At 41.9% G+C, this 22,221-nt stretch overlaps 1 protein-coding gene across 2 annotated transcripts in view; it reads left to right on the forward strand.

The window, feature by feature from the left end:
* Positions 1-22,221, forward strand: part of SPAG16 (sperm associated antigen 16) — a 924,455-nt gene that overhangs the window by 598,454 nt on the left and 303,780 nt on the right. The window lies entirely within an intron of this gene.

Raw genomic sequence — 22,221 nt, forward strand, 5'->3', positions numbered from 1 at the left:
GGCCACAAGTTATTGGAGAGTAGGTTTAGATTAGACATCCGCAAGAACTACTAAACAGTTAGGGTGGCTAGGATCTGGAACCAACTTCCTAGGGAAGTGGTGTTGGCTCCTACCCCAGGGGTCTTTTAAGAAGAGGCTTGATGCCTACCTGGCTGGAGTCATTTGAGCCCAGTTTTTCTCCTGCCTAGGCAGGAGGTCCAACTTGAAGATCTACAAGGTCCCTTCCGACCCTACTTCTATGATTCTATGAAAAATTTCCTATAAGGAAGGGGTTTCAAATGTCAAACCCATGGACCAGATCCAGCCTGTGGACTTATTTTATCTGGCCAAGGAACTTAGGGGCATGACTAACTGTGCATGGCTTGATGTAGAAATCAGGGCCCCAAGGCCACATTGGACATGGCCCTTGGTGGCAAGGGATGCAAGAGAGGACTGTACTACCACAGCCCTGATTGTCCTGTGGCTGACTGGCTTACCACCACTTGTACTTCCTTGGCTGTGGCAAGCAGCTGCTTGCCCTGCGTTGCCACTGCTGGGCCCACTGTTGCCATTGCTGCTGGCCTCTTCTGCTCCAGAGATCTGGCCCTTGAGGAGCTAAGCAGTTCACTTCCAGCCCAGAGCACAGGGTGAGTTGACACCTTTCTGTAAAGTAATTGTTAGAAGCTTTTCAAGTGGAATCAGCAATACCATTCCCAGTGTTGCTTTAATTATATCTGCCTATTTAAATGTCTTTGTGAGCATTTTCTCTCATTAATATTGAAAGACTGATTTCCTTATACTTTAAATATCATCTAAATATTGTAAAGTAAAAGGCCACATCTGGAGTATTGTGTTCAGTTTGCCCCCACCTCCCTACAGAAAGGATGTGGGGAAATGGGAGAGAGTCCAGTGGAGGGCCATGAAAGTGGTAGGGGAGCTGGAGAACAGGACTTCTAAAGAGAGTCTGAGGGAACTGGCCTTATCTAGTCTGGAGAAGAGAAGACTGAAGGGGGGGTGGGGAGGGCGCTAATAGCAGCCTTCAGCTACCTGAAAGGTGGGTCCAAACAGGATGGAGCTGGGTTGTTCTCAGTGGTGGAAGATGACAGCCCCATATGGTGAAGAGTGCTTCCCAGGCACCCCACCTGTGGCCTTCAAAACTGCCCTTTTCAGCCATTCCCTAGCCACCAGTCAGAACATAACCTCTAGAATAAGAAAACAATTAAACATTTGATCTTTCCAAGATGACTTAAAGCTGGAGTTTCCTGGCTAGAGGGTCTTGCCTCTCTGCTCAGGGTCAGACCAATCACTATATTTAGGGCCAGGAAGGACTTTGACCCCATGGTCAGATTGGTAAGGACTGTGAGGGTTTTTGCCCTCCTCTGTAGCAGGGGGCATTGCCCTCTACCTGGAATCTCTTGAGAATGTATTAAAAACTTTTTTACGGAAGCAGGCCATTGGCTATTGTGATCCCCTTGCTTTACCTGTGGCAGGTTAGGATGTTATATTTTGTGTGGAGTCAGGGTTGATAGTTTTACTAAGGGATTAAACTATGGATTAGTATAGGATGGTTTGGACAGATGATCCTGCCTCAGGCAGGGGGTTGGACTCTGACCTATGGGGTTCTTTCCAGCCCTACTTCTCTATGATTCTTTGTTCAGCAGAGGCCTTCATTTATCAGATCATGGCCAGTCTGAGCCTTTAGTCCTAGGCTCAGGCTTATATGACTCTTTCACCTCCCTCTTCCAGTCACCTAACTGGGATTTCAGGTAACAGGGCCCAGGTGCTACTAACACCTTAATCAGCAGCCTCATGTTCTGCTGCCCATAGTTTGAAGGCTGAATCCTGCAGCCTGTCTAACCATGCTACTTGCACCTGATGTCCTTTGCAGCTAGTCTTGCTGCCAGTTGAATTTACTCAGTTTCAATCATGGAGCTTTTCCATCCTTTCACTAGCAGCCTACTTTCAGCTGCACTGTTTTTATTTTCTTCCAGTAGCAGTGGTGTGGATCCCATGCTGCACTCCTCCATCCTGAGTACTCTAACCACTGAGCTCTTAGATAAAGGGGGCACCAGCTGTACTTTGTGTTGAGTATACTGAGAACATGTACCAGATTAGGTCAGAGAAGCAGATTAAGTAAGAGGAATGCCTAAATTCCTGGGGTGTAGAAATGAGAGAAGTGTTGAGATGCTCAGTACTGTCAAAACTAAGGTCAGAATCAGACCTTTAGATTCAGACAGAACATTAATGATGTAAGTTTTGGCATCTACAGACTTTAGTTAGATAGCATGTAAGTGGGTGGAAGTTCCTGCTGGTGTGCAGGCAGCTTTTGCTCATTTAAGATTCTTTCAGCCAAACTACAGAATAGTTTATAAGTGGGCTTAGATGCTTGCAGTTTCTGTCTCACTTTGCCCCCTTGGGAGTCCCTCAGCCAGCCCTCATAATACAAAACAATAATTCTTGGTCCAAGCAAACAAATGAAAAAGTAAAGCAGCAAGAGAAACCTCTTTAGTTCTGGCCTTTTCTAGAGCCAAGTTCTTTTGGGTTTCAGTTTGCTTCCTGACTGCAAACTACTCCTTCCCCTAGCTCAAGCTCTTTGTTCTCTCTCCATTTTGGCTTTCAACTTCCACCTCATCTCTCAAAGCTGGGTTCCTGCCCCAGGTCTGGCTACCTCCCTTAAAGGGCCGAACTGCCCTGTTACATGGCAATAAAACAGGGATTTTGAGGTTTTACATTTACTTGAACACCTAAAATGGCATTTAAACATTCCCTGTGTCCTTTTGTAGATTTCAGGTAACAGGGTGCGTGTTCTATCAGTTCTGAAACTGGATCAGTAGTAGTATAAACTCTAAGGCCGCATCCAGACAAGTGCAGCTGTGAGATATGTGGTGCCATAGACACGTTTGTGGTAACACATACTACATGTTCAGTTGTTCTCTGGGAGCAGCGCAAAGGGTTTTTTGACCCCTGGATATCCCCTATAGAGAAAAAAAAGCAGAGTGGTGCACATGGGGACAGCACGTGCCACTCAAAACTGGAGCTGGGCCACCCAGCACTGCGCTGCGGCTGCTGACCAGGCTCCATGCAGCAGAACTGTCACTGCTGCAGCCTCAGGAAGCCCCCAGGACCCCAGGTAAGGCTGCTGGGGCCAGCCCAGTGCTGGCCCCAGTCTCCCCTACCACCCCTGGGGTAACTTGCCATGTGCCAGAGTGTGCCTCACAGGTGTTCCCTAGGAACAACTAGTGGCGGCACACCTGGATGTGGCCTAAGTTTTTATTTATTCATTTGAAATAGAGTTTGAATAAAGGAATCTTTGATCTAATGGGCTACTTGTTTCATGCTGATTTATGGGGTTAATCCTTGGTTGATAGCTTAATCCTTCTCTTCTAATAACACTGGTTTATCTTAATTCCTTCTATCACAAAAAAAGTAGGTCAGGCAGTGGAGAACTCACTTCCAAGGTAAGATATCAGGGCATTGCCTAGTATTGCTCCTTGAAACTCGTCTAGGAAATTTTGACTCCAAGATATGCAACTGCACGCATAATACTTAAAATAGCGTAATACAATCCCTTCCAAGTAGAACCTCAAAATCAGGAGAGTCCTTTTTGGGCTAATAATCTAACATATCTGTCTTCTGAAAGGTTGGTTCCTCAAGAGGAAAGCAGAAAATGAAAACAGTGAAATGAACTTTGGAATTTAGCATCACACATGCTGTGTTTCTGGTGGTTTCTCCCTCTAAAAGCAGACAGAGACAATGCAGCAGTTTGCCAAGACAGCTTTGAAAAATGCACTGAATAAAAATGATATCACCTGTAGGTTAGACCAGTAGGTGAGGCTTTTTATTCCTTACTTCAGCAGCAGCTTATTAGACAACCAGAATGATATTGTCTTTGTTGTGGCACTGTGTCTAAGAGCACAGCAAATCCATTATTCATAATACCTTTCCAAGTTCACAAAGCCATTGAAACAGTGCAGCATGTCTCTTAAGACTGCCACCCACTCAAAATCCATTTTATTTGGACAAATAACAAAACTATGCTCTGAAGAAAACCAATTTGAAAACATACTGAAATTCATTCTGCTCGCTTTAATATTTAAGTGTTTATATTTATTGAATTCCAGCCATTTTTATGCTGTTTTCAGAAATATTTGCTCATTTAATAGTTCTATAGCAATTTCAGTAAATTTAAAATAAGAGAGAAAAAACAAAACCTAAAAAAAGAAGAAAGGACAAAGGTAATGGTGCTGTTTGCAGTGAATCAATACCAACTACTGTAAAGGTACCTATTAATATTCAGCAGCATAATTGCATGCTAATTGACTATTTTGTACAACAGTGATTCTAGTCCTTTGCTTTAGTCCTATATAGTTTTACAAGAGATTGGAACTGGAATTTTTTTTAGCCTTAACCATTCACTTTAAAGAGAACAGATTGAGAGTCCTAGCTTGTTATGTTGTTATCATAATACTAGAGGTGTGTCTTCCAAAGAAACAAGAAAAGGAAATCTCACATTCAGTTGCTACTGCAACACTTAAATTTGACAAAATGCAATCTTTTTATCTGTCTGTGCTTTTGATTAAGTCCTTTTCTTTTATGTTTCAAGAGAAATAATAGGCAAATATGTACTGGAATAATGCCTTGTTCATGGTGTTGGTACATAGTGCATTTGTATGTAAAATTAGGTGAATGTAAGTTACTAAAAAGTATCCTTAAGTGGACGTGGAAAGTTTTACTTACCCATATTGCATATGTTAATCTCCCTGATCTGGACAGATGAGGGTAATGTGAACATTTCCATCTAATCTTGGCTTACGAACAGAGAAAACTAATAGAAGGATGTTGGAAATTGGTGATATTTCTCATTTATCCTCTCTATCACTAAAGCATAGGGCAAACTAAATATTGTGGGGAGTATTACATCTTGGAATACTGGAGGACAGAAAATTACTGGAATTGACCCCATTGAGCAGACTATTATTGCAACATGTGCTGCCTAACACCAGTTGGAGATAATCCTTGTCCAAAGAAACATAACTTTGAGATGCTCAGAGAGCACTTAGCTTGTCTTTTCCTGGGTTAATGTGTGGACATTCCCATTTTAAGAGCATTTAATACATGGGAAATACAACATCTAACAACACCATATTCTTTTTGTGTGTGCGTGTGACATAGATAAGTAGTACAATATAAACAGCATAGCTGGGGGAGCATGGCTGAATGCAGATGACCTGACATCCAGAACTTTACTGTCCCTGGACTGAAAGAGCACTGGGCAGCCATGGGAGAATGGGAATCTCTGGTGGGAGGGGGCAAGTGAGCAGGAAACCACTGAAGAAGCAGAAGTCACAGGGCAAACTTGGTAGCTCCTAGCCATGTCTTTGCTTTGCTGGCCTGCCAGTGGAAAGTCACGATTGTGCATGTTAGGGTCCTTGAAGTGTGACTGCTCACAGCACTTGCTAACTTTTATACCACCTAACATTGCTTAGAATTAGCATGTATGAGTTTTAATATGTAATAACACCCACAGTCCAGATTCTCTTGTGGAACTGTTCTAGGAATCAGCCTGTAGACCAGTGGTCACCTACCAGACACTAGTCAATCAGGACTGACCTGTTGAACCCAGAGCCTCTTGCAGTCATTCCAGGCGGGGAGGGGCTGAGCATGGGCATGTGCCCCCCCAGCCCAGCAGGTCAGTCGGTGGGGGAAGGGAAGCGGGCCAGATTGAGGCCCCTGTGGTGAGAAACAGAGTGCAGAAGCAGCCCAGTAAGTGGGGCCCCAGTCGAGCAGGGAGGATTGAGCCCAGATGGCATGTGTGCATCTGGTCCGGCCACGTACTTCCAATGCCTTGTGCGTCCAGCCGCTCCCAGGCCAGCCGTAGCATGGTTTGGGGCACAAAGCCCAGCCCACAGTGGAAGCCACCTCTGCCTCACACAGATCGGGGGGGGATTATGTCCCCCCACAAACACAGGGCAGCTGCAGCGGTGGTGAGCGAGAGAATGAGATGGATCAGGGACAGACCTTGCACATCCAGGGCAGGATGGAACTGTGAGCAGCTCATCTGGGTGATACAGGGAGGGGGGAGCATACTCTCTGGGAGGTCATGATCCTCGGGAGGACACTGGAGGGGGGTGCCCCTGGAATTGCACAGGTAGGGTGGGCTACTGCTGCCAGCTGGGGCTGGGCTCTTCCCGGCAGAGGCTGGGACCATACAGTGGTGGCACTGAGAGTGGGGCTATTGGGGGCAGCAGCCTCCCACAGAATTGCTGTAGCACCCCCATTCCCATTCCAGTGCTGCCATCACTTGGCCTGACCACAATCCCCAGCCTCTGCCAGGAACAGCCCAGCACTGCCTCCTAGCACTAGCCTACAGCAGCAGCCTACTCTCCTGATTTCCCGTGTGCAAATCCAGGACACATGGCCCCCGTGCCCTTGGTGGTGGGGGGAAAGAGGCTACGAGATGGTGCTCAGCTGCTCCCGGTGGAGGCTGGGGGCTGCAGTCAGGCCAGGTGGTGGCGGCAATGGGAGAGGGTTGGAGGGGCTACATCAAATTTTTAGATGGCTGCAGCCCCCCATAACCCCAGTCCCAGTGCTGCCGCTGCCACCCCACGCAGCCCCAGCCTCTGCTGGGAGCATCTGCAGCCCACCCCACTCCACCCCGCCCCATGCAGTTCTGGGGCATGTGCCCCAGCAGTAAGAGAGAGAGTTGGAATAGGGCTGGGTCCTCAATCTGCCCCGCCCCACAGTCCTTTCCCCTCCCCCTCAGCATATTAATCAGTGCTGCAGACAATGGTCTGAAAAGGTACTATTTTTACATCCTTGTTCTTATTAAATGAGACAGTTGTACCACACCTGATATTAAGCTGCTATTTGAAATACAGGGAAAGCTATTTCAATAAGAAAATTGAATCTAGAAGGCAAAGTACTTTTCCTGGATATTGTATTTGAATAACAGAAGCCTAAAAGTATGGCTTCATCAGTAAAGCTAGACAAGGCAAATTTAAAATTAAGATTAAGGATCTTTAGGAAAAGGAAAGTCACTCAGTCACCTGACAAAGCACCTGATCCATCAAAGGGAAGTACACTGTTGCATTTTAGTAACCAATGATGGCAATATAAATTTGGATGGATTGAGGAAAAATGTCTTAGTCATCTTAGACTTAGTCATGCAAGACTAACCAGAAAAGCACATGTTCTATTAGCCTTTTAGACAGGGGTTTAAGAGACCACAGCAAAAAGTGGCAGCTTTAATACCAACTTAAGAAGAAAAGCTTACCAAAATGTGACATAGGTTTATTGCTGATTTCAGATGATGAGTTCATTTAGGATAATCCTGCTGTCATCACAAGTGAGCCATAGTTTATTCCTCTGCTGTGGAACTGCTGAGCAGAAAATGTATTCATACTAATACTAAAGTATTTAATGACAATTTAATTAAATGTTGTATATCTTTTTGTTGTCGTCTGTTTACTACTAGGATTGTTTTACCTGGTTATGTGTCCCCCAAATGCCTTGAGGGATTGAAAATAACTGCTTTGCAAAATAAGGCTAAGATTTTCAGCAGTGGCTTGTAAATTCACTTAAGAATCCATTCTTAAGTATCTGACTTTAAAAAAATTAATGAAGAGAGGTTGACTTTCATAACATACTGACTACATAGGACAAGATTCTCTGCATCGCAACATAGGGTTAGACATCTATGTCTGTATGGCCTTGTACAGAGCACAGGGAAAGCTATACATCCCAAAAGGACTTAGGGGAAACTTGGGTTCCAGTTTTTGCTCCAAAGACTTGAAGGCAACAACTGAACAGGTGTTTCAGGATCTAAATTTTGGACATAGGTGCCTAAATTCCACTTTAGCTCTTTTCATGACCTGGTCTTCAATCCCCTGAAACGTCATATCCTTTCAGTCACTGGCCACTTCCTAATATCTTGCCCAAAAGATATGAATGTGTTTAATGAAAATGTTTCCTATTAAAATACACAATAATGTTCATATAAGTTATCCAATTCAACAATTGTTTGGATCTAATTTTAAGAGAGGCTAAATCTGTGCAGCTACTAGAGACTTCAGCTGGAGATGTCAGAGGAACTGGGCACTCATAATTAAGCCATATATCTAGGAATATTTTATAGCTTGTCTTGATAGGATACCAAGATCAACTGAGTCAACACTGCTAAAGAAGATGGAATGTACACTTAAATCTGGTATGAAAAATATACCCTACATTGCAAACCCTTTTATCTCAGCCATTGTCCTCTTTAATCAAGCTAAATAATTTGAAAGCATTTCCCCCGCTAAAAAGATGACAGTCCTAAAAACTGAAGTCTTTCTATCTGTATTATCAGAACAGATGCAGCATGCTACACACAGCAGTCCAGGCTTCCCAGTCTTCCCCACCAATATGATTTAGCTCAGACTTGAAGGGACAACCTCTGTGTTGAAAAAAAATGGAAAACAAAACAAAGTCTATCTCCATTTACCATGGTCATGCCACTCCTTGCCCTACCATCTGATAGAGCTGACAGCTATTAATTGATGCTAATCTTTTTCTCTGTGTCATCCAGCAACATGCAGTGTACCCTGGCCATCATCCATCAAAGCACTTAAATGAATATTTAAACTTAACTACCCTGCTTCCCCACCATGCATGAAGTTCAGGAACTCCATAAAGTTTTGCCTACTCACTTTTGTACTCCTTTAGTCTCTATTGATTTATACATTTTTGCAACCTCTCTTTTGTGAATGAAGTTATACCAGGACACAGGTATGTGCACTATGGCCTCACTACAGTTGTATCAATTTAATTAAACCCAAGTAAAAACACCCTTAATTGAAGTAAATGGTGTGTAGAACAGCCTCTAGAAGATCAATGCGTCAATTTCTCTTTTTTGCTTTAGCAGATCCTTATCCTTCCTTCTTTTAATTTGTTTCACGCAAAAAAACCTTTAGCCAAAACAGGAAATATAAATAATAATACTTCACACTTCCTTAGCACTTTACATGTTCAAAGCAGTGTAAAACTTTATCTGCCTAATCCTTCATTACGATAATTAGCAGAAGCCTCATTATTCATGTTTCAAGCCACTGAAGAAAAGGTGACAAAGATTATTGGCAGACACTGTTAGACTTCTTCACACCCTCCTGTTAAAGCCTAATTAGAATATAAATAATTCTATGATTTATAATTTACAGTTATCTGAAGGAAGTCAAATAAAATTGTCAGTCACAAATTAGTGTTTAGTGTTTACCAAAATAAGTCACTGTTTTGAGTACAGTCTAAAGCATATCATGAGAAAAATAAAAACTGTCTTCTTCCTTGTTTTTCTAGACTTTGCTCACTGAACAGGTGTTGGCAAATGGTTTATTTATTAAAAATAGATAAATGAATGAATGAATGAATAAGAGCCACTATCTTAGTACCATCTATGTCAAAGTATGCTAGGCAAACTACAGAGTGGAAAATAGGGGTCTTCATTAGTTAAGACAATGTCAGGAAGTTACATCCATGTGCAACACCATAGCAACCAATGTGTTCTTACAATTTTACCTTTGTGCTCTTTTTCTCTTCTTATAGTGCTTTACTGGCAATGTCTCTTGGGTAATGTAAGCAGTCTTTTTTATTGGATATCCATCTGATACTGAAAGCTTCCACACAAGAAACTGATATACAGTATATAATATGGGGACTAATATATAAGTATAGGGACTCTCCTTGAAATCTGTTACTATATTCCTTCCCCCATGTGTCCCCAAATTCATTTTTACACACTATGAATAAAGTGTTGCCTTCTGCCTTCATTTCTTTTAATAAACCGAGTGTAGGATTCTGCTTCTTTAAATTTGCAATCAATTGTGAAACCTAATCTTTTCATGTACAGAGATAACTACAGATATTTGGCAGTTCTTTCCCCAGCATTTTGAGAACGATGTTTCCAGAACTTAAAGTAATTTTATGTCTACTAGTCTCTTTTCCAAGCATTATTCTGACAAGAGAGTTAATTAGTTAATTGTAAGTGTGCAATCAGCTGAGGAATTGTTGACCAAATGCCATGTCGCTACAGTAATTTTTCTGAATCTGAATCTTTTCATTATCATCAAACTTTGCTTAAGGCATGAATAAGTCTCTGATATTCCTTCCTAAACTGTGTGGCTCTTTGCATATGTTGTATGTTGTTAAGCTCTCTAAGTTTCCTTCTGAGTAATGTTTGACAAACTAATTCTTTAAGTTATGGAAGAACAACAACATAATAGTTAGAACTTCAAAAACATTTACAGATTGAAGAAGCTCCCTGGGAGGTCTAGTAAAATTGCAAAAGAAATATCTAGCCTTGCAACTATATTAATTTCTTTTTCTCTTTGAATGTTGCTGTTGGTAGACCAGTAACTTACTAACACTCCAATGTTTCCGGAACTAAAAGTTGCTCCCTACAGGTGAATCTGAAAGTGCAAAAAAGGACAGGCAGCAGACATGTCTATACATGTGATTTAATGTGCAGTATCCTACCTATTTTAATGCACATTAAAGTGTAACTAAAAAAACATGCTATTTAATGTTCATTAAAATAATCTAATGTGCATTAGGTATCACTTTAATCATGGGTGCCTATACCTGAGCGCAGATGCTGTTCCAACGTACTGGAATTCCAGCGCATTGGAGTAGACTCAGTTAATCCAGCGTGCTCTTGGAATTTCTCTAAAGCATCGCCCCTCTACCCCTGGAGCATGTATAAAAGTGTGTGCTCTTTAGTTAATGTGCATTAAGACAGGCTAACACACATTTTCCTAGTACCTCACCATGGAGGGCACTTTTATGTGTGCTCTGGAGGTGGGGGGAGGTGGTACTTTAATTAGAGCGGCTCCAAGAGCCACTCCAATTAAAGTGCCTCTGTGTTTTATGCATCAGCATCCCCACACTTAAAAATGGCAATGGAGGTACTTGAACTAAAACTCATTCAACAAGCTTTAGTTCAAGTGCCCCTGCCACCATTTCTAAGTGTGGGATGCTGATACACGAGATGCAGGAGGCTACTGGAGTGCAGTAATTGCCATACTCCAGAATGTGCTCTGATGTACAGTATATTGGAGCAACCTTCATTTTCATGTACAGGCACTCAGGGGTACTAGATTTAATGCGCATTAACGCACTTTAGTTAATGCATGCGTGTAGACTTGCCCACTATGTAGCTGTGTGCTGTTCTTTGTAAGATAAGGGCTGACATGAGGTTCTTCATTCCTGCTTCTACCACTAAAGTAGCTGTTCACTAATAAAAATAAATGAGAAATTAGCCACCGAGTTCATTGTGAACTGGAACAGGTCCAATGACATCACACAGAAACATTTTATGATTTGGCATTGAATAATAGTTACCATGTGAGATTGAGCTACTAGGGCTGTGCGAAATGGCTGTGTTTTGTTTCAGTTTCAGATCTTGGGGCCCTAGCTGGGAGCAGTATGGGGCCATGGGGAGGGGGATGGCTGCTGCCCTCCATGCAGGCAAGGAGACGCCCATGTGGATCTCTGATCCCTGTCACACCGGGTCATGGGGCAGGGCAGCAGCACAGAGCAAGCCTGCTAGTTCCTGCTGCATGACTCAGCTCCACAGGGAACAGAGATCTGTGCCAGAGGTCTCCTTGCCAGCTCTGCCCACCCCACACTGCCCCAGCAATGTAAGGCAGGCAGCAGTGGCAAGGAGATCCCTGTGCAGATCTCTGTTCTGTGCAGAGTCAGGTCATGCAGCAGGGCAGTGCTGGTCCCTGGCTCCTCAGGGAGCAGAGAGCAACACCAGGGTCTCATCACTGCCACTGCCTGCCCTACACTGCCCCAGATCTCTGTGCCCTACAGAGCCAGGTCACATGGCAGGGACCAACACTGCCCTGCTGTGTGACCTGGCTCCGCAGGGAGCAGAGATCTATGCCGGGGTCTCCTTACGACTGCTGCCCATCCCGTGCAGCCCCTGCAAAACCCAGCTCTGAAAATGAAATTTTCTGAAACATTTCTGAAATGTTTCTGAAACATTTTCGAATGCCTCGTTCCATTTCAGAGATGTTTCTGGGCCTTCCATTTCAATTTGGATTCGGTGTTTTGGGTTCTGAAACACCTCTGAAACAAAACGGCTCACAAAATTTCTCACAGCCCTATTAGCTACCTTCAAAATACAGGAGGAGGGAGAAGAGGCAGAGCATATATATTAAAGTTTGCTAAGATTCAGAGAAGAAAATTCCTACTAAACAATTAAGTTTGTGTCTTCTCAGAATGTGTTACAAAATTATCCAACAAGGCAAAAAATATAAGTTGTTAGAAATTATCTGTATCTTATTATTTACAGAAAACTTTTGAAACCATTTACAGACATCATTGCTTTAGGAAGAGACACATCACAGTTAAATTATGAGATTTATAAAATTTCATTTTTCTGAAGGTGGTATAAGTTAAGGCTGTAACAATAACAGTGCCGCCTTTTAAAGTTGCTGAGTTGGGACAAATGTATGTAATTATGCATTAATAAAACATTATACCATATTCTGGGATCCTTTTTTCACTTGGTTATTTTTAGTGGTGATGTCTTTACTTTGATATTAGCGGAATAAAAAAGAAGGCAAAAAGTAGAGCATTTTTTCTCATATTTATCGGTAATATCTATATTGCTTCAGGGGTCGGTGTCTATTCATAAGTTTATTTTATTGTGTGCTGGACAAAGGGTGGAGCATTCAACCTCCCATGTTGATAAATTAGGGCCCAACTTGATCCAGCTAAAGAAATGAGAGTTTTGATACTGATTCAATGACAACATGATTGGAGCACTGTGCTGGTATAATAAGACTGCAGCTCCTCCTGTTGTTAAACTTATAAGTAGTTTCACTGAGTTGAAGTGTGAATCAAGAGAGGAGGATTTTATACTTAATTGTAGTTTTATCCAGGAGTACATTTAAAACATACTCATTGAATAATGTAAATCAGTTTCATTTGTCATATTTAATAACTTGAGTTTGCGTTGATACTGATATTTAGGGTCTATCTATCCTGAGGGTTGCCCTGAAGTAAGCAAGTTCTCCAATATTTATATCTTATCTTGTAACCCATACCAGTCATGCGTATCTTGCTTCTTATTTGCAAGAGTGAAGCCCTTCTACAAATTGGTCTACAGATTGCTTGTTTCTACTTAGGGGCAGTAGAAAGAGGAAGTTGGATATAGAGGGCCCATAAGACAGGAAAACAGATTTGTGGAATTGCTGGTGATGAACATACTGTGAACCTACACATAGCCCAATTAAAGTCAGGCTTCTACCTACACAAATTAGGGAAGAGAATTTCTTCTACAAAAATGAGAATAAAAAGCACATAAGTATTGTATTGTATCACTTGTCATCTTCAAAATGTTGCATAAACATTAATTAAAAAGAACATAATCTGAATATCCAAAATTGGAAGATAGCTTCATTTTATTGAAGGTATGTAATAAAACATCTTGTATGGAGCCAAGTGGCTCTTTGACACGATCATGTCCGTATACTAGTATATCTTTCGTAAGGTAAATATGCTTGATAGAGAAAAAATGTCCCCAAACATCAATGTCTTATAAAACTCTGGTTATGTTTAGTGAAATAATAGGTCAGGAAAAATTTCTTTGTCATAAATGATGGTAAGCACTTTTTACTGAAATAGTGGTAGTTTTACATTCTTGACATGAATAATCGGATGTGTCATATGTGAAGCTACCTAGAAATAAAATAGAGGTCATAAAATGTAAAGACATGATAGGATGTATTTATAACAGCATAAAACAAACTGGCATTTTAATGTTGTAAGTCAACCCATTTGCTATACATGTCCATTGATCTTGGCTGGAAAATTTCTGTGCCTGATTTAAACATATTTGTGAGAGAAAGTCATATAGTGGGTAAGTGATAGGAGGTGTTTTTGGCTTTTTTGGTAGTATACTTTTAAATGGTACAGTTCTGTTAACATAATAGAGTTGGATGCTGAGCATGCTGTGCCATTCTGCAAAACTTTCATAGAACTATTGCCTGTAGATGCATTGCACATTACCTTTTGATGCAAATTTCCCACATGTTTGGTTTGGTGGCAATGACAGTTTATATGACAGTGTGTTATACAAGACATATGGAAAAGGAATTAAGTGTAGTGGTTTTCCTGACTGAGAAAGCAGATGAAGAGAAAGAGATGCTATTTCAGAGTGCTAGTGCATTTAATATATTTGGATGGATAGCATGTAAAGAGGGCATAGTAGAGTCCCTGTCTCTAAGCACATGCTTAAATCTCATTAACTTCAACTGAGCTTCAGTATGCGCTTTTAATTGTTCTTCTCAAATGAGGTCTCATATGGCATTGGAATAAACTAATGCTGTGTATAGTTACCTCATAAAAGTCGTATCAATATATCCATATTTTTATTGAAATCTGACCAGTGCTGGCCCATGAAGGGTCGACTGCCAGTCCACAAACTGCAGCCCTGCAGAGCCAGGTGGAGAGGCTATGACTCCTCCTGCAGGGCCCATGGCAGCAGTTTGGGCCACTCCCCTGCCTGGGGGGCTGGAACTAGCTTTACCTGTGTTCCAGCCGGAAATTCTGGCTATGGGGCTCTGCATGGTGGTCCACAGTTTGCTGGGCCATGGACACTTCCAGTCCACAGTTTTCTGGGCCATGGCATAAAAAGGTTGGGAACTGCTGATCTAGTCCAACCCCTTGCTCAAAGCAGGACTATTCCCAACTAGCTCATTCTAGCCAGGGCTTTGTCAAGTTGGGCCTTAAAAACCTCTAAGGATGGAGATTCCACCACCTCTCTGGGTAATGTGTTCCAGTGCTTCACTATCCTCCTAGTGATAAAGTTATTCCTAATATCCAACCTAAACCTCCTTTGCTGCAACTGAGACCATTGCTCCTTGTTCTGTCACCTGTCATCACTGAGAACAGTCTAGCTCCATCCTCTTTGGACTGACCCTTTAAGTAGTTAAAGGCTGCTATCAAATCCTCTCTGGACACATCTACACAAGATGCTATGTCATCATAGCAATGAGCTACATCACCGTAGCTCATCACTATGGCAAAATAGCTTTGGCAGGCAGTAACTGTGACGCCATGGCTATGTCACTGTAAGAACGAGTTACAGCAATGTAGCTTACTGCTATGGTGATGAAGCATATAAAAATAACCATGCGTTCCTGATGGTACTAAATAAATCCAGTTCACTCAGCCTTTCTTCATGAGTCAGGTGCCCCAGCCCCTGAATCAATTTCATTGTTCTTTGCTGGACTCCTTCCAATTTGTCCACAACCTTTCTATAGTGGGAGGCTCAAAACTGGGCACAGTACTCCAGATGTGGCCTCACCAGTACCGAATAGAGGGGAATAATCACTTCCTGCAATCTACTGGCAATACTTCTACTAATGCAGCCCAGTATGCTGCTAGCTTTCTTGGCAACAAGGGAACACTGCTGGCTCATATCCATCTTACTGTCCACTGTAACCCCCAGGACTTTTTCTGCAGCGCTGCTGCCCAGCCACTCAGTCCCCAGGCTGTAGCGGTGAATGGGATTCTTCCATCCTAAGTACAGGACTTTGCACTTGTCCTTCTTAAACCTCATGAGATTTCTTTTGGCCCAATCCTCCAATGTGTCTAGGTCAATCTGAATCCTAGCCCTACCTTCCAGTCTACCTACTACATCCCCTAGCTTGGTGTCATCCGCAAACTTGCTGAGGGTGCAATCTATCCCATCTTCCAGATCGTTAATGAAGATATTGAACAAAATCAGCCCCAGGACCAATCCCGGGGGCACTCCACTTGATACCAGCTGCCAGCTAAACATTGCGCCATTGATTACTACTCATTAAGCCTGACAATCCAGCCTGCTTTCTATCCACCTTACAATCTGTTCATCCAACCCATACTTCCTCAGCTTTCTTGCAAAAATGCTGTGGAAGATGGTATCAAAAGCTTTGGTAAAGTCAGGGTATATTACATCTACTCTTTTTCCTGCACACCCAGAGCAGGTTGTTTCATCATAGAAACCAGGACTTGCCCTAGGCAAATCCATACTGACTGTTCCAAATCACCTCCTTCTCCTCCAGGTGCTTAGAAATGGATTCTTTGAGGACTTGCTCCATGATTTTTCTAAGACTGAGGCTGACTGAACCGTAGTTCCCTGGATCCTCATTCTTCCTTTTCTTAAAGATGAGCACTATACTTTGCCCTTTTCCAATCATCTGAGACCTCCCCTGATCACCATGAGTTCTCAGAGATAATGGCCAGTGGCTCTGCAATCATATCAGCCAACTCTCTCAGCATCCTCAGATTCTTTGCATCTGGCCCCATGGACTTGTACATATCCAGCTTTTTAAAATAGTCCCTAACCTGTTCTTTTACCACTGAGGGCTGCTCACCTGCTCCCCAAACTGTGCTGCCCGGTGCATTAGTCTAGGAGCTGACCTTGCCTGTGAAGACCAAGGTAAAAAAGGCAGTGAATACTTCAGCCTTTTCTGCTTCCTCTGTCACTAGGTTGCCTCCCCCGTTCAATAAGGGACCCACACTTTCCATGATCTTCCTCTTGTTGCTGATATACTTGTAGAAACCCTTCTTGCTACACTTCACATCCCTTGCTAGCTGCAACTCCAGTTGTGCTTTGGTCTTCTGTTTTCATCTCTGCATGCCCAAGCAATATTCTTACACTCCTTTTAAGTTGTTTTTCTAATCTTTCACTTTTTGTAAACTTCCTTTTTGTGTTTTAGTTCACCAAAGAGTTCTCTGCTAAGCCAAGCTAGTTGCTTGCCACATTTGCTATTCTTTCTGCACACCAGGGTGGTTTGTTCCTGCACCCTCAGTAAGGTTTCTTTATAATACAACCAGCTTTCCTAGACTCCTTTCCCCCTCAGATTGGCCTTCCAGGGGATCCTGACAATCAGTTCCCCAAGGGAGTCAAAGTCTGCTTTCCTGAAGTCCAGGGTCCATACTCTGCTGCTCTCCTTTCTTCCTTTTGTCAGGAACCTGATCCCAATCATCTCATGGTCACTGCTGCCTAACTTGCCATCCACTTCTACATCCTCCATCAATTCTTCCCTGTTTATGAGCAGTAGGCTAAGAAAAGCATAGCCTCTAGTTGGTTTCTCCAAACACTTGCACTAGGAAGTTGTCTCCAGTGCTCTCCAAAAATGTCCAAGATTGTCTGCACACTGCTGTATTGCCCTCCCAGCAGATGTTAGGGTGATTGAAGTCCCCCATGAGAACCAGGGACTGTGATCTGGAAACTTTTCCTAGTTGTCTGAAAAAAGCCTCATCTACCTCATCCTCCTGGTCTGGTGATCTATAGCAGATACCCACCACAACACCACCCTTATTGCTTTCCCCTCTAACCTTAATCCAGAGACTTTCAACAGGGCTGTCTTCAGTTTTATATGGAGCTCTGAGCAATTATACAGCTCTTTTACATAAAGCACAACTCCTCCTCCTCTTCTTCCCTGCCTGTCTTTCTTGAACAGTTTTTACCGTTCTGTGACAGTGCTCCACTTATGCAAGCTATTTGACCAAGTCTCTGTTATTCTAATCACATCATCTTGGGTCTTCCCCTCTTTTTGAATCCCTTCACTTTCCCCAGCTCTTATGACCTGAACTCCTTTTCCCACATAGTCTTCTGGCCTTCTGGCTGTATGGCCAACCATTTCAGTCTGCTGTTACTCAGCTTTTCCTCTGTAGATGTTACTTTTGCTTGTTGTCAATCCTTTTTTTTTTCCTTACATGATCTTTCTTATCCATAAATTCACTTCCGTATCCTCATCTGTCTCACCATCATAGTGAACATCTGTTGTTTCTTTTTTCCCCAACCTGCTGATCCATACCATAACATAGGCCTTATCACAGTCTTGTAGATTTTTCCTTTCACACAAATTGCCATTTTCTTGTCATAAGCCACTCCATTTACCTCCCTCCACTTTATCCATGCCTTACTTTTTCTGTTACTAATTTCTTCATATTTCTCTCTATAGTCTTGTACAATAGACTCTGGATATTTGAGCCTGCATGCAGATGGTATATGCTGGTTATTCTATGCCACAAATGTGACACTGTGGGTACATTAACATGTTCAAGTAATGCAACATGATAAACTCTGGAGTTCTCTGAGCTGGAGTCAACTGTTCCCCAGCACAGTGTCTACACATTCACTTGGGACAGCAGCCCTGGGCTGGCAGCTGGTTTGTGGAGTCACCCTCAGGGTCTGGGTGGCAGAAGGCAGCAGAAGGGCTGGCTGGGGCATGAGGATGCAGAACCTGTGGAGCCACATGTCTATGTGGCAGGCAGGAATCTGTCCCCCACCCAGTCACTGTCTACATGTGTGTTTTACTGCAGTAAATGATTCTGCCATAATGTAGTACTATCCCTGATAGTACTAACTGATGGTTGAGCTAATTAATTTACTGTACCCTAATATAGGCATGTGTAGCCTGTGATGCTGTACTGCAGAGCTAATTAGTCAACTGCAGTAAAGCACACATGTAGATGTACCCCCGGTCACAGGAAAATGCATGTGGTATGTACTATGATTTTTTTTCCACCTACTGATTATACATCAGGCTTTTCCCAGCTATGCCTCTGTATGCTCAAGTCACTCTATCTCTCATTTGGTTTCTGCAATCAAAACCACATCACGTAGGAATCTACTGTACCAGAGACATCCTTCTAAATGTCCTCTGCTAAGTATTGAGAGCCAGAAAATATAGAAATGGACTTATGATGGACCTTTGATATAGACCTTGTCTAGTAAACTTATGTTGTTTAGCCTTTATGCATGTTGTGCACAAATCTTAGATAGATTTCCTATACAAGTTGTTTCCTCATGCACCACTGTCACTTTTATTGATACATGGTCATATGCACCTTCCATATCAATAAACAGCAGGTGAAAATTTTTCTTGTTTCCTCTGTACCTCTCCATTACAGCAAAGCTCACATCAATAATGTGTTTAGCCTGAATGCTAACTGATTATTACTTCCAGTTTTGACTTCTCAAACTTTGTTTGATGATCCCTTTCTGTAGTATCATGGTATGGTTCATGAATTTTATGCTTCTATAATTGCCACCATCTTGTACAACTTCTTTCTTATTTAAAATCATGCACCATAAGCCCTTTCCCCATACATCTGGCACTTCCTCTCATAATTTGATCTATTAAAGAACTTGGTAAAGAAACTTACATCTTTGCAAGGCAGTGTACAGTCCATGCCAGTATTGGTATTCTGTCTAGTTCTATACTACAGCTTTCCAGTTTTTCTTTGCATCAAGGGTATTTGCTATTATTTTCTCCATTACTGATTTGACCAAGATTTGATTGACCAGAACTTTTCTGCACCTCTGCCTACAATTCTCTTCATTCTTAAGCCTGTTGGAGTAATTCTTCCACCTGTTTTATAACTTCCCTGACCCAAAAATCTTCCTAGAGTTGTATGTGGGATAATTCCATGGTTGCTGCAACTATAATCTTATGGTTTGAGACACGCAATATTTGTGAGTGGAGTTTTTTTTGTTTTTTTTTTCCTTTTTTGGTTTCTTTGGTACGTGGGGAAACAAAGCTAGATAAGATTTACCCCAGTGCCATTCTATGAGGCCCTGATGGGCAGGGTTTGAAAATAAGAATGTAAGGAAGATACGTACTAACTTGGGTAAAAAAGAAAGCCAAAAAGAAACAAATGTCTGGCCACTCAGGCAGCATCAGCAGCACTAGTACAGATCCCAAGCCAAGATAAATGGGCATCTGATAGGCAGCCAGGCATAAGAATGAGGCCACATTTAAAATGTAAAGGCTGTATAAGTGTAAAAAGAAAAGCAAAACAAATGTGACTCCAGCAGGTATATTTTAAGAAAACCACTATGAGTTGGCAAAATTATATTTTGTTCCTAGTAGCTGCTGATTCCTGTTTGTTATATACATTTGGAAATTATTTTAAGCTCATATTGAATGCTCGTGATTTTTTTCTCTACCTTGCATTTTTGTAGCCATTAGCAATAAAATGGAGGTGAAAGATTAGTCAGTAGGAGCTACTAAAGATATCTGGTTTTGCAGAATTTTAACTCCTTTTGCACTGTTGTTAACCATTACGCAAGGTGAACATGAACTTAAATACTGGAGAATTAGTCCAGTGTCACTATTTTATTTTCAGTGATTATGTAGTTTATCAAATACTTTTCTTCAGTGTATATTATACAATATTCAGTATGATTGTAGAGATGCAGTATATGTTAAGAATATAGTGAAATCTTCATTAAGTAAGCAGGCAGACTAAGTATTTTGAGTTGGGTAATATGAAATCAGCTTTCTGGAAAGCAAAGTGGAGTGTGTGAAGCACATCATCTTGTAATCGGATTCTAAAAGAAAACACACTATGATAGTGCAGTGCAGAAAATCAAAGATTGCCATTCCCACTGAGCTAATGATATTGATGATGATATGTTTAATTTAAGTAGGATGATCAGCTTGAAGTTTTGCTGTTCATAATTATAACAAGCTGCCAGTGTTTGCCTGAAGCTGTTAGCAAGATTTTGACCCTGCTGGGAAAGAATTAAGAAGGTTTGGCTGACTTATTGTGGCAGGTGGCTCATTATTTCACCTGGATATAAGCAAAGTGGGAAGTGCTTTTATAGAAAAAAAGAGAAGATTGAGGATAATTAGTCTTGAAGTAGAAAGTTTGGGGGCAGCCAGGTCTGGATTTGAAGTATGAATTGAACTTTGTGTTGTTTATTAACATTTCAATTTAACATAAAATGAAGGGGGGAGGTAACTTGGGTTTTTTTTATGAGGAACAGACTGTATTTGAGAGGAGGTGGTTACTGGAGCCACAAATTTTGGGGTTCCCCACTACAGAAAGGATGTAGACAAATTGGAGAGAGCCCAGTAGAGGAGAATACAAATTGTTAGGGGTCTGGGGGACATGATTTACGAGAAGAGCCTGAGGGAACTGGGCTTATTTAGTCTGCAGAAAAGAAGACTGAGGTGGGATTTAATAGAAGCCTTCAACTGCTTGAAGGCTGGTTCCAAAGAGGATGGAGCTAGACTGTTCTCAGTGGTGGCAGATGACAAAACAAGGAACAATGGTCTCAAGTTACAACAAGGAAAAATGTTAGATATTAGGGGAAAAAAATCTTAGTAGGAGGGTAGTAAAACATTGGAACAGGTTACCCACAGAAGTTATGAAATCTCCATCCTTGGAGGTTCTTAAGACCAAGCTAGACAAAAGCCTTGGCTGGGGTGATACAGTTGCGGATGGTCCTGCTTTGAGCAGGGGATTGGACTAAATGACTGAAGTACCTTCCAACCCTAATTTTCCATGATACTGTGAAATTAAGTTTAAAAAAAGAGAAACAGTTCAGATTTTCATATCGAATTGCTGAGTACCTCAAATAAACAAGGGTAAAGTGTTACTTCTGGAGGTAAAATCATCCCAGGGTTTTGCTGGTGAATACTACTGGATCATTCTTAACTTCCCTGGGCAATACCCCTAGTTGGTTATATCATTTAACACGGATACAAAACCTGCTTCAGGGAATAGGGAATGGGGGGAGAGGTGACAAATACCAATCTTACCATACATACATGGTTTTCTCTATTTTCTGAGCTAACCAAATTTCTGAACCTGCACAGCTTCTATCTATGAATCTGTGCTTACAAAGAGAAAAAGCAAGGGTTCAATTCTGCTGTATGTTAAATCACTGGACCTGGAACAACGGACTATAAAATAATGGGGTTATTCTAGATGTGTATGTATGTAAATTGGTAAAATTAGTCTGTTTGTATACAAAAATGTACTCCCATGGAAAAAGTCAAAGGTGCACAGCTTCAAATCAAGTATTTCTTAGCACCGGTACAGCATCCAGTTAAAATGTTCCCCCCTCCACTAGAAATGAACTTGTGTGTGAGAAATGCAATCTCATTTAAATTATATCTCAGCTTGAAGGGAAGATGAGTTTGTTTTATGTAGCAGTCGGAGGTTCTCAGAAATATCCGTCAGTCAGTTACCAGAGTGGTAAATTAAATCTGGAGAGTGAGAGCTCGCTCATCAGTACACATTGATATGGAAGTGGCAAGGGGGGAGAAAGAGAACTGCATCAGGCCTAAGTGTTTATGTTCTTGATGGAAATGTACAAATCATTTCCTTCCTTTTCACTGCTGTCATGGTCCATCACTTTAGTCCATTTTCACCTTGCTAAAGGATTCTGAATGGGCCTTCCTGGTTTGGCAC

The sequence above is a fragment of the Crocodylus porosus genome, unplaced genomic scaffold (genome assembly GCF_001723895.1).
Source record: "Crocodylus porosus isolate Cpor-Errol unplaced genomic scaffold, CroPor_comp1, whole genome shotgun sequence".
In the NCBI taxonomy this organism is placed as follows: domain Eukaryota; kingdom Metazoa; phylum Chordata; order Crocodylia; family Crocodylidae; genus Crocodylus; species Crocodylus porosus.